At 30.5% G+C, this 18,993-nt stretch overlaps 1 protein-coding gene across 18 annotated transcripts in view; it reads right to left on the bottom strand.

The window, feature by feature from the left end:
* LOC117219502 (uncharacterized) overlaps positions 1-18,993 on the bottom strand; it is a 326,730-nt gene that overhangs the window by 214,782 nt on the left and 92,955 nt on the right. For 2 of the 18 annotated variants that reach the window (XM_076528231.1, XM_033469400.2), the window contains exon 1: positions 14,118-14,251. The exons of 14 other annotated variants lie outside the window; for them this stretch is intronic. The gene's annotated coding sequence lies outside the window, so the exon portion shown is untranslated. Of the gene's footprint in view, positions 1-10,309; positions 10,538-14,117; positions 14,252-18,993 lie in introns of those variants that run through there. 2 more of the 18 variants (XM_076528230.1, XM_033469313.2) reach the window with 2 other exon arrangements.

Raw genomic sequence — 18,993 nt, 5'->3', positions numbered from 1 at the left:
TAGGTGTTTATTTACCACCTAATATGATTGTCTTATCCGATCGGCGCTTTGTTTAACCGAGTTGAATCGCGTTAGTTAACGCAGACGTCTCATAAAGAGAGAACATATTTTCTAACTTCCTTCATTACTAATATGTATTAACTAAAAGTTATAAAGTGAAAGTGAAATGACTATTCCCACAACTAAATATAATTCTAACAATGCGGAACTTCAAGGATTCAATCCTCCAGCCCAGTGTGCTGCGGAGCGTCAATTATACAGTTATGGCCATGATATTTTGAGGTCATAAAATCGGCCGGGTCATAAAGTAATTATGTCGCGGTTTTCAGGACAATGACTGTGATTTGCGACCGGATTAAAGCTCGAAGAAAATCTTGCACCCGAGGAATATTAATCGGAAAAACGGACCAATCAGAGAGCGGGCATAGCTGGCGCTGAATCAAGTCAGACTGATTTTTTCGAACGGTCCTGGCCATTGTTTTGAGTTCTAATCCGGTTCTAAATCAAAGTCGTTGTCCCGAAAACCGCAACACGATTACTTTATGGCGCAGCCAAATTTACGGCTTCAAAGTCCACGACTATAGAAAGACAGCTAAATGGTCAAGCTTTGTCGCTACCCATACTCTCCAGAATTATATAAATACCAAACCACTATTAAACAATTTAGAAGAAAAATTGTAGCGGAAAATTGTACACTATTTAAAACGTTCTATTATCTTATAATACAATTTTGTTCACGAGTGCATCGGTGATCTTGCAAATACCAACTACACTCTTTTTTAAAATAGAACTGCATCTTTTATTGCAGGTAAATCGATTCTCTAGAATATTCTCGGTAAAAAGTATTAGGATACAATTCCAAAAATGTTAATATTTCCCAAGATATTTCAAATTTTACACAATTCCCTACTTTGAATCTTCATGACGCGACGACGCTATTTTATTTATCAACAACGTATCGTTCAAAGTAAAATATTTCATAAAAAATATTAACCTTTCTTGATATTGTACTCCATTTATTGGAACGTGGCCATTTTCCCATGTACAATCAACTTTTGCTGATCTGCTATTACCTGAATTATCGTCGAGCGTAACTCGTATTATGTGATCATTTAAGTATTGCGAACGTAAACAAATGTAAGCTCAGCACGTTTTCTTTAATTATTTGGTTAAACCTATTTATCTGAGCATGAACTCCGGTTCAGGGCTGAGATAAGATAGATTTTTGAAATAGTAAATAGATTATAAATATTTGTATCTTCTCATGCACTACAGAATTTGACAAATAAACTCTTTTTTAAATAATGGTTACACACGGATATTATGTGGTTAAATATACTTAAAATGCAATTTCCATATGTAACTATTATTTAAAAAAAAATTTAGTTGCCAAATAACACTGTGTTACATGAGCAGATAAAAATATTTATAGCCTATTTATTATTTCAAAAATCTATTTTTTCCCAGCCTTGTTCCGGCTATTTGAACGAATGGTTACAAGGAGTGGGGATAATCAGCGGACTGTTATTACATGAATCTACCCGATTATATGAACCGGTTGTCTCCCGCCGAGTTTAGATAAATAGAGTTCCACTGTACATGTAAACATCTGTAACATACAAGTATAAGTTCTCCATTCGTAACGAACAGCTTTGTACAGTAACATAATGCACAACAAAATATTGTACAATACAGATGAAACACTTGATGTGAGTGGGTACTATCGTGCATTAATGAAAAAGAGTCATATCATCGTTAATTCATATTCATCCCTTCTTGTACCTTGACGAGTCTGATTAGTGATGGAGATTTCTAATAATAATCTATACAGTATGAATGCTATTCTGTTCTTTGAAGTCGGATTAATATTCTGTTCTCTTGCCATTATTTATTTAACACGTTAAGTGCCATTAATTTCCAGAAAATTTCAATAATTTTTTGTAAGGAAATTGAAACTAGAATGTAAAAATTTATTATGGTGGATGATATTTTAATCCTTTTGCATCCTAAATATTATAGTTAAATTCAGTTTGTTCGAATACATTAGAATGAAAGTGAATATTGAAAATCAGTAAAAGTTAGTGTCACCCAAACGTGACCGACGCGGCACTCAACGCGTTAGGTGTTCCAGTAAAATAAGGCACACGACAAATCCTGTAAATAGCAAAGAGTTAACATATCTGCAACATCGATGAATCATGTCTGGATAAAGCAGGAATCAAAAATGCGCTATCTGGAAGGTAATGGGTACCTTATGTTTAGCATGGATTTTACTTTATTCCACAAATGCCAGAACAAAAGGCGCGGGAACTCTCGTGAACCGAGCGCAATACGTTAAGATAAGGTAGTCAAACGTTCCACATGTCTAGAACTGGGAAGATCAAACGGTTCTCTGCTTAGGTCGTAAATCAAAGCATTTGGAAGCGGCAGCGATTGCCATCGTTGCGGTCGGGAACGTCATGTCGTTATGGAGTAGATGCTTTGTTCACGAATCACAGAAATTCAGACAACATCTGCTTCACAGATTCGACCATCGATAATGGGTATTTGGAAATATCGATGTGCAAATAGTACGTGAAGTAGGAGCAAGATCCGATAGAACAAAGATTCAGTAGAACTAAGATCCAATCAGATTTGGGTAAAAATATTTCTATTTATTTATTATATTTAAAAATATTTGGATAAGAAATACAAATATTTGCAAATACTATTTCTCTCAAATGTTTTACGAATGCTTCATTAGAAATAATTACTTATTTCTGTACTAAATGAAATACCTCGTGTAACTCGATACTTGATTACTTAATTTTATAAATATATAATAAATATTTCAAATATATATTTTACAAAAAAAAAAAGTGAACCTGAAATACTTCATTGAGATTTTCTTTATTGGACCTGAAATGAAACACTTGAATATTATTTTCATGAAATTTTGTAAACCAAGTAACTACGAGTATGTCTTCACAATCGTGTTTACATTTTAGACACGTATGTTATCAAAAGCAAGCAGATGTTAAATATTTCAATTACATTCATTAATTAAGAAAAATATAAGAAAAATCTAATTTTATTTGAATTTTAAATGATCAATAAAAATTTATAGACACGTGAAATACTACGTGAAATAATTATTTCCATGTAAAACGAAATATCATTGATCTTTGAATTTAATTAAATTTGCGTATGTACACGTTATCCTGAAGAAAGGCTTCAATGTCAAGAGTAAAATCGACATGTGTCCCTCTTCCTTCAGAGCGGAAACAAATCACAGGTTGGAACTCGGAAATGCTACCACTGCTCCTAATAAAATAAAAGTGTTAACAACGTGTACAATGTTTGCATATCGTATATTTATTGAGAAGTGCTGCGAATATTTACTGTTCAAATTTTATTAAGATTTCGTAAAGAAGAAATGTCCATCATTTTCCATACTGTCTGTATGACGTGTCATATTACTTTAATTTATATTAAGCTCTGCTACTAAATATTGATACTAAAACTTAATCAGTCTCAAATATTCTTACAAACATGTACGCAACTATCAAGAAATTGTCCGCGAACTTCTTGAAAATGTATTCAATACTAAACCAACAACTCTTCCGAGGGAAACGCATGAACCACTTTGCCGAGATACATGAGATCACATGGATTCAAACGAAAATCCGTGCAGCTACACGTGGAATAAGAGGGATTGACCGAAAACGTACTGTAGGATTTAGGCTTTGTTACAGAAAAGTCACTTCGTATATACGCCACATACATGTATGTATGTGTATACTCAATTTAAGAAGTGAATACGGTAAGTTATAGACAGGCACAATAATCAATACTTCTTCAATACGGTGTGTGTTTTACGAATTTTTAATTTTATTTTCTCGTAATTCTACGATGGATGCTTCAACATAACAAGTTCATTACGGTGTAGGGAATTTATGTAATCCAAGAATATAATTAGCAAATAATTATAATGTATTACTATACAATTATAATTATAATTAATCGCATTTAATTATTATATTTTTAATTGAATTATAATTAATTTATTATATTTATAATTTAATCATAATTAATTGTAATTGATATATCATATTTGCAATTTAATTATAATTAATTACAATGTATTTTTACAATCAAAGTCACTGCTACATAGTCATAGTACAATTAATACTTGCTATGCAGTTTTTATTTTTTGCAATTGATGCAGAAGTACATCAATTTCTCCCTAATTCGCGCTCAGATTGCGCACAAAAATTGCGTCTTGTTTTTATAGTTGTTGACAATCGATAACTATTAAAGTGCTATATATCGAGCTGAATAATCTCCTCTTCCTAAATTGTCCATTTTTGTGCGTAATCTGAGCACCAATTAGGGAGAAATTACTGTATTCATAATATCATCTTTCGATGTTTCTGTTAAATATATCATTTTATTATCAACTGTGGCTATCCAATCGATTCACACACAGATCAATACGAAGTTACGAATCCTACCAGATAATCTAATCCACTACCGAGATAAGAAATCATGCTGAGCATAATGAGTTAACGTGAAGCAATTTATATCCGTATAACTCAGAAGCCTTTGAGTTTACGACTAGTGTACGGATTTACCGCGGGTTGTTTTACGATTCCGACCAGCAGTCACGTCGTACAGATTTTATATTTTTATAGTGTCTCACCCTCCAACGGGAGTGAAGTTCAAGGATGAAATCTTAATAGCGTCATTTCTTACGGAGAAGCGTTATTGTTTTCCTGAATATTATATTTAATATCGTACATTGTTGCCGCTGAAGAAGAAGGAAAATCTACGACTGTGATAAGCTTCCACCGAAAATGTCAGATGAGAATGCATCCATTTTGACTGTTCTGAACTTGAGTGAATCCATTATGTATTTAAACTTATGTGTTTCACTCACAATGATAGGTACATTTTTCACAGCTCAAATCAATGTTATATCAATCATATATATATACAACATTGTTAATAAATATACTATCTTATATTATAGTAGATTACCACTACTGTATTATGTATGTAATAAGAATACTATTATTATCTTCTGTATATATATATATTAATAAAGATAGTATATTTATTAACAATGTTGCTTAGGTTAGATCATTTCGAATTTATAAATATAATTACATTTAATATAAATGATCCAAAGAAAGTAATATATAACGCAGTAAAAGACGTTGTGAGTCAATTTTGTAGAATCAGAATATACACATTAGGATCATATAATTTGAATAAATATGTTAATTTGCAACGGAAGTTAAAAAAGAAAACGATCTGTTAACTTTAAATATCAAACAGAAACTGATCAAGAGTACTTGCTTTGATGTAATCGGGGAATTCTAATTGAAAGATGTGAAGAAGAAAAAGAGAACAGTGATTGTTAACAGTTCAATGAAATAGATCAATAACATTCATTATATCTTATGTGAATAATGACGGATTAATCCTTGGATGTTAGTAATAAGGTTCATTTTGATTGAAAATATCAAAATTACCATTTAACTTTTCAGATTACTTTATATACATATTAATATGCATGTTAATGCATTTCTAATGTTTCTATGTGCCATAGGAAACGTAAGTGAGATCTTATGAATATTATACAGATCAAAGAATTATGTTAATTAATAATTAAAATGTGAAAAATGGAAAGTATCCTATTAATTTAGTTCTCCTACATCGGAGAGAAAAATGAGAAATATATTATATATTTAGAAATTATATAATTAGAAATATATAATATTTCTAATTATAATAATAATATAATAATATTAAATAGAATTATATAAATTAGAAATATTTATATATATATATTTTATTATGCATATTAGTATGTTTACGAAGCAACTGTGTGAAATATGGTGTGTGCATCATATACATAACAATAATGTTATTCAACAACATAAATATACCATATCCAAACAAACGCAATTCGATCTTCTTGAGGGATATATAAAAAAATGTTTATCATGCACCATTAGAATCGTAATCCAAGCTTTTCTTTTCTATTCCAATTGTGTATTCTATTTACACAGATGTATGAAAACCCCAAAAGTGAACAAGATTGATGAAGAAAAGGAACTACCATTCTCGGAACTACTTATGATTCTGACTCTATTTTTCTAACGAATAGGATACTGTAACTTCTAATCGTCAGCTTTTTAAAATTAATTGGACATCTAGGAAATCTCCCTTGTGAGTATCAAAAATCGAAATATCTGACTTGCCACTGTTAATACCCATAAACATTGGATAAGTAAAGATTAGCAAAAAAATATTATTCTCGGACGAATCGAAGTTCAGTCGTATTTCTTCTGATCGACCGCGATGACTGAAACATCATTTTGGAGAAGATTTGCAACTACTGTACATTTTACCGATTTCTTTCTTTCCCTTTGTCTTAATCTTTCCTCCTGTGTAGATCTCTTATACAATTTTGAAAATGAATAAATATTTAAAGATTTCACTTATGATGTTTCACGAAATCAAGTCAAAGTTGTACCACGTTTCGAGATTGTATTGACGTAACACGTTTTACGGTCAGAAATGCTCATCGAGCGAAGATCTTTTATTCCAGTCGAGTATCCGGTTCCGTTCGCGCTGGTCTCCGCAAACGTAAACTGGAATTTTTCAACAATTTGGCCCATCACGTGCAAATGGATATCAAGTTCATTATTAAGCCGTCGACGTTTCGAAATCCCAGAACAGTACACGGGAGTTTTCAACCAGAAAATTTTCTCTCGAACTGAAACCATTAGTAACGCGCTGCAGGATATAGACGTACAAACATCGTTGCATTCACTTAGCTCCGCGATATTAAATTATTAACGAGCATTTGGCCATCGTCACGGGTCGACTGGCTGAAGCATCCTGATCGCGAGCTTTGCCAAAACATCGTGTATAATCAGAGACTCGTTCAACCGAGGGGAATGAACTCGACACCTACTATACTCCATCGATATATGTACTGGTTCGTCTTCGATATATTCGCGATGTTCGTCTTAAACCGTTCGTTTCGTGCGCTCTGTCATTTATAACCGGACTGCGGATCTTTATACGAAATAAAAGTTTTCCATAATGATTGTAAGAAATAGAATGTAAATAAAAATAAATTATTTCTTGTAATAATTTGAATAAGTTGAAACTAGTGTAACAATATTATTAAGTTCTTCTTGTTTTTATAATTTTATCTTTCAGTTATTCATTTTTGTTTTAAAAATATAAAATCCGAAGTCTCTATTTATGGCAGATATTTAATTATTTTAGTTATAGTTAGACTGCGGATTTTATGCTAAATAAAAATAATCTGCTTCGATTCCAAACACAGAAGCGAAGTTTCTTTTAATTTGTTCATTATTTTAAACTACGCCTATTCACTTGTACCATGAATGCATAAAATCCACAGTATAACAAATCGCAACCAGATAAGTGATAAACGATTAACATCGTAATTAACAATGTGATAAAGTAAAGCTGAAATTGCACTAGTGAATAAATTGATAATTGTCATTTATAATACTAATCTCTGATTAAATAGAAAGAACGATGCTTACGAAGAAATGTTTAGAATCAAAGTATTAATTCTAAATTTCACTGTAATCTTTCGATAATACAAGTAATCTAAATTATATACACAGTCAGTTTTTATATACATTCACTATACTTATAACATCTACAAAAAAAGATTTCGTACACTTTGTGTCTTTAATTAACTGATTACATTTTAATTAGGCATATTTTGAATAAATTATTATTATTATTTACATGTTCTTACCTATATACAATTTATTGTTCATTTTACTAGGGAAAAAACTCATTCAAATTCTGAAGATATATCATAATACCATAACAGTTTCATTCATCTTATATATTGGTTGTAACTGAACTGTTGATTTTTATGGAAAATAAAAATTGTCTATAATAATTACAAGATAGAATAGCTACATTCACGTAGATTTCATCTCTCATTGATTTTAATGAGTTGAAAGGAATGCAGAAGTAGTTTGGAACTCTTTAAATGATTTTACTGTTTTGCTTCTGATCTACTTAGTTTTGTTATAAATAGATAAAATCCGCAGATTAGTTATAATACTACATAATCCCCTGGGGGAAGATTTTAAACTTTTCCGAAAGACTGTTATTATACGTCACTTTTCGTGAACAGTTAACTGTCAACTCCCATCAGCCTTTTGGATCGTCTCCAAGCGTAACGTCTCCTAATAAAAAAAAGATTGCGTATATTATTTCAGAGAGAGGCTTCATCCGTTTCAATTTGGCGTTCATTCAATTGATCAAATCAAGAGAATATCGGAGCTCCAGATTCCATTTTTTACCGAACATTCTTGGCTCGTGTAAACGTGTCAAAAATTTCTAAACGAATTTAACAGATCATCGCCTTCAAATCAAAAGTTTCACAAAACGTGCCGGTAGAATGATTAACTGAATGAGGTTCAAAATATATGACTTTAAAAATCAATCTTGAGTTTGATCTTATGAACTCTTGTCATTTTTTTCATTATTTTTTGTGCACATGCATTATCATTTTCTGTTACTTATATTTATAAGCTTTTCGTTTTCTAGGAGCAATCTTATTAATCGTTTAGTATTACAGAAAAATTAATACAATTCAATGGCTATTTTCGAATTATAAGCTTTTAAACTTATAAACTTTTCAAACGTCATATCGTTTCATAGGACGCTAATATCTTTTTATAATGGTAAACTGCTAAGCTGTGCACCACAGGTATTACTGACAAATTACGACATTTAATATCTTTTCGTTGATTTTATTACGATTAATCTTCAAATAAATTATCGATCTATTGATCATGAGTAGACTGCTAATCTTTGTGCAAAATCAAAAGTGTCTGCAACAATTGAATAAAATTGGAGTAAAATAAAAATGTATTACCCCTTTTAATAGTTTTAATGAATTGAAAATAATGTCAAGATTATGTTAAGGTTATATTATAATATTATTATTGTTACAATATTCTCAAATTTTTCTGACGACCTCACTAATGATGTATTTTTCTTATCAATTTTTGCTATAAATGCATAAAATCCCCGCAGTCTTGAAGAATTAAAAAATAAAAATCTGGATTCAATTTGTTTATATGATAATACGTATATCGTGGACGACAAGTATCTGGCCAGTATAAAATTAAGAGTGATTGTTACAAACGTTCTCTAAGGAATCTAAATTCAGGCATGTCCAGCGAAATTGCTGAAACGTCACTCGACATGTTGGTGAGACTTCCGTAGGTTTTGTGAAGAATAAATTTGTTATCCTTGGGATAAACAATCATTTGCAGGATCTAGACTTCTTGCTGATGCGGGTAACGTGTGAAAAACTCGGGAACAGAACAGCTTTCGTTTACATCTCTCTGTTTTGCTCCCGCTTCTCGATACGTATTCGTCATATAGAATACTTAATTGATAGCTATTGCAAAAGCTGATTTAGACAAAAGCTTCGTTTTCCACGCTAATTAGAGACGAACACAATCATGTCTTTCTTTTTATTTAAAGGATTAAAGTTGTTAGTTACTATCTCCTATCTTTATTTAAACATTGAAAACAGTTAAATTACCGGTTAATAATAAATGAAAGAAGAGAATGCATCATTGAGGCATTTAAAATAAATTTCTATGTATTTTATGTTTTATAGTTGCCCTGTAATTCTAATAAAATTACATTTCTTTCAATTGATGTTGATAACCATAGATAAAAAAAAATTATAGGTGACCATATAAATAACATCAATCTAGTGAACGTCACTAGAATAGATACTAGTCATTTATTTAAACAGTTCATGTTTCCCCTTAATCACATTGATTTCCTGGGAGTGGATACGATTAAATCACAATTAGTGAGCGCTAAAATAAAATGAAATGTATTATGTAATCTTGAAATAAAATAAAACATAGTATCGGCTACTAATAATAAAATAAAATAGCTGCGTTCAATAACGCTGGGCCAGAATATACTTCACTAGAATATACTCAAGTACGACTTTAATGTTTCTTCGTTGTTTGGTTTGCATATGTTAAAAAGTGTGTTATCATTAGACTGCGAATCTCTATGTTAAATAAAAATTATCTTAGTTTTCTATTAAATGCAAGTTACATAGGAATGTATTTCTTTTTTAAATAATTCTAATAATATGGGAACATTCTTCAATTCTTCTAATATTTTCACAGTTTGACATTTTTTTTGGTCATATTTATCATAAAAGCATCAAATTCACAGTCTAGTTATTGCCAATATCATCAAACACTTTTACACGTACCTGTCCTAATTAGTATCCTTAGTTTTCCCGAGTCTCTTCATGCAAATATTAAATCAAATTCGACAAGCTCACATTATATCATCAAATAACTGTACTATGAGACGTGAACGAATAAAAATGAAGATCAAAATTTTGTTATTGCCGAATAATTATATTGTAAACACAGAGGCAGCAGCGTCTTGAGACGCCTGATGGAACTCATCACCGTGTGCTAACTACGCCTAAAGTTGTTCCACGCTAAGAATAAGCGTAACAACCACGGCTACTTTGGTGCTGTACAGAGGAAGCATCTCGTTTCCTAGCGACCCGCAGCCAATAGGTTAATCCCTCAGACTTACACTCATTCTAAGTCTCACTACACCGATTCACTATACTGGTAAAAGAATTCTACACTGTTCGCGAATTTACAGTTCAAGATCGTATGCATAAGATTAACTTTTCGTTGCAAATTTAAAACAGAGTTGAATAATTATGAGTACATAATAACGACGTAATTACCTTTTTAATCTATATCTGTATAATCCTGAGTTAAACGTGTTATTTTATGAAATTATCTTATATGTAAGGAGATATATTTTCATGAATATATTAATCCTTTGCACTCCTTTTTTATTCACAGCTACGTTGATTAGCATATCTTCGTCCTTAACCCCTTGCAATTCTTTGATCGCAAAAAATTTCTTAAAAGAAAAAGAAAATTTATATTTACTGTGTACAGAGTTGGGTATTATTTAAGTAAATATTCATTTAAGTAAAAAATTATTTGTTATTTGGAAGTTTTCATAAAAGACAAAAATAATTACTTATTATTTATATAGTTCGAAATAAATGATTTATAATCATAACATTTATCTCTTGTTTAGAAACATAATTTCAATTTTAACATATTAATTGTCATTTAACTTCTTATTGTTTATTATTTATTCGGCACAAAGCGTCGAACACACGTCGCGTCATTGTTAGGAAATAATGGTCTTCAGTTGATCTAATTTAAATTAGAGTAGATTTTTAATGGAAATGGAAATCATAATACATTTTTATAGGAATTTAAAAACGATATCGTTGAGTTCACGAAGAAAATCGTATAAGTTCTTCAACAATAATAAACGGAAACTAATATCTATTACACGATAATCGAAAAAGACAACAAAACATATTTATTGTTTGCTTTTCACCTAAATTCAAATGAAAGATAATTATTATTTGAATGATTTTTAATTAAATAAGAAAATTAATTATTATTTCCAAACGAAACATTAATTTAATTTAATTTAATGTAACATTCACTCATATATCGATCTAATCGATTTTATTTAAAGACTGTTTAACTATTAAGAACTATTATTCATTATAGTTATTAAAATACATTTATATTTAATAGATTATATATGAAATCTTTATCGGAAGTCTTGTAGTCCAAGTAGCTAAAGTTTCACTATAATCGTTGATATAGAATGTATAAACGTCGTGTAGGTGTACAAAAATTCGTATTTTCGAGTTTCAAAATGGCAAGTGTTATTTTGCGAGGAAACGAGGAAAAGCAGAGTGGAATCTGTTTCGAGCAGGAAAAGCGATGTTTTCGATTAGACCCGCTACATTTCCTGGGCACTTTGGCTGGTGGCCAATTTCACTTTCCACCGGAAGTCGTTTGACGTTCCGTAGACAGAACGCTAGGAAAAGATACATTATTTCTCTGATTCTTATCCGCCCGGTTCCTTCGCTGGTAGGCTCGAAGAACAAACTCGGTCAAACACATTTAAGCCAGTTGTAAATGGCTGACTTTCGCTTTCTTCGTAACATGTAAGCATGGATTAAGTACACATTGTCACGAAAGCTCGGAACTCGCAACGAGTTGCAGCGTATGGTTCCATCATCAACGCGCATACACACCGCCTTGGAATTCTGTCACCAAGGAGATGGCACGTATCTCCACTCATCTGCGATACAACTACGGAAGCCTCGTTTCGTCATCATACTTGAAGATTCATATCCATGCGCTATTTATTCAATTCGCACAGCAGTATTATTTCGTCAAATACTTTACAAGTTCGTAATGTAAGATGGTTATTGTTTTTCGTAGCATCTGTTTCGGCAGCTGCACTGCCAAAAGGTAGCTACATTATTAAGTTACAGCATATTAAATGTCGGATCTTTTCTGATAATAATATGAACTTAGTTCCGCCTATTAATCGACTTTGGATCTTTATTGCATCGATCGTAAGAGACAGATGCCAGATATTAATTTAATTTTTCTTTCAATAATTTTAACAGGTTAACAATAGTGCATCAATACTCTTCAGTTATTTTAATTTGCCCACTGTTTTAAATGGTTCCCACTCGTTTTTATTATAAATAAATATAAAAGTCTACTTACTACACAAAATTTATTTAAGCGAAATATGCTACAACAGCTTAAACACAGCTTCATCAAGAGATTTTTGACGCATGCGTTCTAGTTTTAAGGAAATCTACGTTCTTTGATTGCATAAACCGAATTCACAATTACATACATATATTATTCAAATCTGTTCAACAGTCGACCACATTGGAAACAAATACAAAATTGCAAACGAACTCAAAATGCACTTAGTGTCAGAGAATGTCAAATTGCCATAATTTTCATTACAATATAAGATGATTTCGTAACTTTTTATTATTTAGAAACCACTGATAGAATAGCCGCTAATAATTTATGATGTTGTTCCGATTATAAATTAACAAAACAGAAACCTTACTATTGGATTTGTTGGAAAATGAATTCGACACTTCATGTTAAGTATATATTTCATATGAACAACTGCAAGACGGTGTTAATACTTGATTATTCGACCAAATAACATTCATCGATTTCTCGAAAATGCAAGTCAATTTGCTAAATATAACAATTAACTTGAGAACGAATTTCTATAAGACAGGTTACCATTAATCACTTGCGTCTGCGTCTATTTTGCATCGATTAATCAACTGAGAAATTCAGTTTCTTATGTTCCTAGCGTGTTTTTCTTCATTTTCATTTACTTATCGCGTGGCTCACATTTTACGCTCTTAAAATAGAGCCTTAAGAAACAAATGAGTGATATCAACAGTCGGGCGAAAAAAATTGCAGTCATTCTAATGAACGCATAGTTACGCTCAGCAATGTAATTTCACTTTTACTGAAACATATAGGAATATTTTATCTGCAAGATTTTGTAGTAATGCAATATCCAGAAAATGTTAAATAAATAAAAGCAGTGCGAAACACAATAACTGTAAATACGATCGCAATCTACATTTCTATTAAAAATCTATTATAAATAAGTTTCATATTAGAAATCTATTATAATTAATTTCACCTCTATTTGAAATGAATTACGATCGAAATTCCTATTAAAAATTTACCATAAGTTAAATTTCTACTAAAAATCTATTGTAATTAAATTTTCCATTTTAAAGTTCTATAAAGATTTAGTTTAATTTTAAATCCTGTTAAAAATCTACTAAAATTTAATTTTCTGTTTACATTCTTATAAAAATTGATCACAATTTAAATTTCTACTGTAAATCAAATATAATTAAATTTTATATTAAAAATTTATTGCAATTAATTTTCCCCAACTTAAAATTAACTACACTTTAAATTTCTACTAAAAATCTTCTATAATTTAAATTATAGATTTATTATAATCTATTACAAATTTATTACAATTAATTTTAACTCCCATTTAAAAGTAACTGCGGTCTAAATTTCTATTAAAAATCTTCCATAGACATAATAATGTGACAGGTCAATGTGAACATGTCGTCGACTTTTAAATAAACTACGTACCTTTTTGTCTAGTTCTGGTAAATCAAAGTATACGAAAATTCCAAACGATGCAACACGAAAACCACAGCACACAAAATGCAATGCATGTCTGTCGGAGTTGTTCAATTTATGCTGGCGCTCAGACGCAGGAACATTTACTGGCATCTGCGTCTTGAAATCCCCTTCTACGCGCGGTTTTTTCGTTCGGCAGCGAAGAAAGTGCTATTTCTGCTGTGGGGAAGACCACTTCCCTGAGAGATATGTAAAGGAATGGTAATGGGAGCACGAGGAAGTCCGCCAAACGTTGTGTGAAATCGTACGCGTGCAGAATCAAACTCCGAACCCTCGAATATGAAATAGTTAGCTAGATAAGGAGAAAAACTAGAGCCGCGCATAAAATTCTTCACACCGTAGAATGTATATCAATGAAATAAGCTTTATAAAATCGTTCGTGTATAATTTTATGAAGAAATAACATTTTACAGAATCATATGAAAATATGAATTCCATATACAAGTTTATAATAAAAATAAAATTCATGCATAAAATTATAAAAATTAAATTTGTAAATATATTTATAAAGAAATCAAATTTATGTAAAATTTTATAAAAATGATTATGTGTAATCTTATTTTGAACAAAATTTTGCATAATCATTTAAAAATATGAAATTCATACACAAATTTGTAATAAAAATTAAATTTGAAAATGAACAGATGTTCTGTACAACACACCTGAACACATTTGATATGACATTATTTCAAATATTATTTAATTTAACATGGTATTTTATTCTTTCAATATTTGAAACAATTATTTGATGTAATTGTGAAATCCTTCCAGGAAATTAAATGGAAATTAAATTATCAGCTCCGAGTCTGGTTTATATTGTCATCATCACTGATACTTCTGCAAAATAAAAGAGCCCATCTGACTACGTTAAATGATGATCTAATAATAAGACAAATTTTTCTCAAGATTAACAACCCTCTTCAATCTTCCACACCAGTGAAATGATTATTTTCTTTCATCACAATATTAGATGGATAAAAATCTCTTAACGATATGTAATAATAACCTTAACGATGAACTTATTGAAGAAAGATTCTTGCACAAAGCAAATTGATGCAAAGGTTTCGTAAAATAAAATCTTTTTATTACATTTTATTTCAAGAATTATATCTTTACGAAGAGAGCATTTTGCTTAAAATAAGAAACTTTTCTTCCTTTTGAAGCATATTATTCAAAGGATTATTTCTTTCGTTATTTTTTAAATAAAAAGATAACAGAATAATTCATTATTTGATATTGTTACTATTTCAAATGGATCGATATACAAAACTAAATTTATTTAGTCTTCTGATCATTTTTATTATAACATGTGCTTGGACTAAGAAATTTATTCAATTATTTATCATAAAAGAGTCTGCATAATTTTAACTTTAGAATGGAAAATGTGAACCTGGACACGTCAGGCCAAGTATTCAATATTTCATTATATCACAGTGGCGTAAAAGCTTGCCGACGATTGCAAACATATGAATTGTTCACATTACTGATAAAGCGCTATGAAACATTTATTTCGATACAATAATTTTCATATAATTCTTCGAAATTAAAATACATTTATTTTATACAAAATCTGAGATACTATTTTAGAGAAATGTATGAACGCTGAATACTGTTTCAAAGAGAATTAAGGCGAATTTTAGATTCTATTCAGGCGAACATATTCGAGATCAGCATGTGCTTTCACGTGACTTTTATTTTAATGGAAATGGAGGAACCATCGCAGAGTTAGAGGTTCAGAGCATTTCCGATTCTATCTGTTGGGAAACCTTGTTTTAAATTCATGCGTGCCTCACAACCAAATGGTGTAGCAGGAAAGGGAACGATCTCGTTGGTGAAAACAAATCAATGATTTTGTTTAGAATTTCTCTTCTCTTTTAGGAAATTCGGTTGAGGAAAGTTTGTTAATCGTGAAGGAATGCAAGAAGTTTCGAACTTTAGTGGCATGGGATGAAGTTTTTATTTCATTCATGCATAATTTATGAGCATCACAGATTATACAGGTAATATTGTTTTGTGGAAGATTGAATATACATAGAAATGAGAAATTGTTTCGATTTATACGACTAATTTTGTGGTTTTATGACGTTTTCACAGTATTTATATTACTATATTTTAATTATAAAATCAAAATTACCACCTCAATTATTTCACTAATCTGAAATAAAACAAAATATCTTTTCTTAACACATTTAATAGACTGAAAACAAAGTATCAATATTTTTCCATTCTTTTAATGCTTTTACTACTTCGTTTACAAACTACTTATTTATTTACTTATTTGTGAATTTTATAATATTTTATATAATTTTATAATCTAATATTAAGTCGTCGACAAACGAATGGTGGAATTAATTACTATGGTAAAACGCATATGAAATTTATTAGCGGCAAAATAAATAGCAAGAACTACGTAGATCTCATTAAGGAACAAATAAGGTAGTGGACTTGGATGATAATTATGTAAATCAAAGTTTCCTCAATGTGAGAAACAATGAGTATTATTGTTTACTAACGTGTGTATTGTTTTTATTGACCAAATTTATTGTTAAGATAATTTAGAGTTAAGTTACTTCGTAGGAACTTTATAATTTATTTCACTTATCTTTTTAACATTCTAACATATATAGATTACATTTTAAGACACAAGTCAAAATTTTCGATAGTGAGATACCAAGTGCATATGCCACAAAAATTGCTGGCAATGACTTCATATTTCAGTCAAAATGAGTCCATTCGTACGGCGAAAATAAAAACATTTCGCAAACGGAAAAGATAAATTACGACAAAAAGCTTAAAAAAACTATACAAATATTTGTTAAGGTGAATGATAAAGGCGGTACTAGAAAGTATTGAATACTAATAAAAACTGGCAAATTCATGTTGCAAATTCCACTTTATCCACACATGTATGTCTTATCATTTTGTCCTACTAATTATATTCAATTTTTACGTTTTTCCAGATAAAATTATATTGACCGTTGATATTTTAGCTTACCCGACTAAAACTTATAAACAAATATAATTTAAAAAATATACACGTAATGAACCTCATTACCGTTATATATGGTGTTCGGAAAATCACGGTACAACTGAGAAGGGGATGATTATACATACATGCAAAAATAAGTCGAAAAAATGAATAACATTTTTTTATTTATTGCTCCGTTTTGGAGAAAACAGTTAAAAGATGTGTCAAGTTCGCGTAGCTTATAGTATGACGAAAATAGAATTGGTATGTAATGTTCAAACGTGTCACTTGATTCCCTATTCAATAAAATTATTTCTTCAACCTAATTTTTCTTGAAAGCGGAGCCTTAAATGAAAAAATGTTATTCTTTCTTTTCGAATGATTTTTACTTATCAATTTGTCTCTGACTGTGTAACTTTAAAATCAATTCAAGTTTGTTGTTTTACGGCTGTTTTCTTCGCAATTATAAACGTTTATAAATGTTTTATAAACTTTCTGGAGTCACCGTATTGCAAACGACACAAATAATTTTATAAAATTTTTCATGAAGAAAAAATCAGTTTACTTAATGTTGACACTTCACATTTGCACTGTCACCATCAAAATATCGTCGTCGCAGAATGTTTTGCTCCGTGTATCAGGGGCGATTGTGTGTCGACAATAAGTCGATCGGTCACTGGTGTGACACAAGAGATTGATGTCGCCAGTTTGTGATCAAAGAACACAACGGCACGGCGCGGCTGATCCCCCTCTTCGATCGCTGAAACGACGTGTTTGCGTTTGTTTGGTTTGGGATACAAATCAACAGTACGTGATGCGTTCTTTCACAATTTTCTGACGAGAGCGAACGTGTTAATAGATGCATTTTTTCTGTTAAATCTTTTCCATACTATTACCGCCAATGAACACTTTGGAGATCTGTTTATTATGTTGATAATTATCGACATCTAACTCTAGCATACCCGAGTCTCAAATCTACACGTTTAATTAAATATTGTAAAGCGAAAGATCGATAAAGTAGTAATTAAATAATTATCGCTACCGACGCACAGTGGTCGGTTTCAATACAAAAAGAGCGGAAAAAAAACATACAACAAGTAAAATTATATATTTAAGTGTTAACTTTTTCATTTTATATTGCTAGCATTTTGGGTTTTCGTTGAGATAGAATAATGAAAACAAAATGCAGTATTTGCATTGTTTATAAATAAACTTTTTAAAAATTTTTGTTTTAAATTCAATTCAATTCAATTGAACATTCTCTCCACTTTCATGTTGGGAACACTGTTCCGAAACCAATAGTTCGATTGTTTCCTTGAGAAATGGTTTCGATTTCTTGATCGTTCTTTTCCTCATACTCGACATGAACGGGTCAGATGTGAGCAAAAGTCTTATAATCCAAAAAAATAATTTATAATTATTCTCATTAGTTTCAATGGAGTGCGAACAGTTGAAATATTGGTATTTTACTCATCCTATTCAAAACATCTCGCGTAACTCGGTAGCCCATAAGTATCACGGTATGTTTCGTGGCACGTGTCATTATGGCATTATTATTAGATGATTTCTTCAATAGCAGCTAATAGCAGCCAATTTTTATTTTGTTACGCATGTAAGGCATCACTCTTCAAAAATGCGATCAAAGCGATCACTGAATTTCACCGAACTCATAATTCAAAAATGAAATGAAAAATCAACATATTCAATTGAGCGTAACTCCAAAAATGTGAGAAATAAAAAAGTGTATTGTGACATAATTTAAGAACATATTAAGTACATTAAATTCTGTAAAAATTATTTATTTTCAAAGAACAAAAAAATTATAATTAATGATATAAATTTAGGATGATTTGGAGA

Source organism: Megalopta genalis, chromosome 1 (genome assembly GCF_051020955.1).
Source record: "Megalopta genalis isolate 19385.01 chromosome 1, iyMegGena1_principal, whole genome shotgun sequence".
NCBI classification, from domain to species: Eukaryota; Metazoa; Arthropoda; class Insecta; order Hymenoptera; family Halictidae; genus Megalopta; species Megalopta genalis.
The sequence above is the reverse complement of the archived record's forward strand: the minus strand, read 5'-3'. Positions and strand labels throughout refer to the sequence as shown.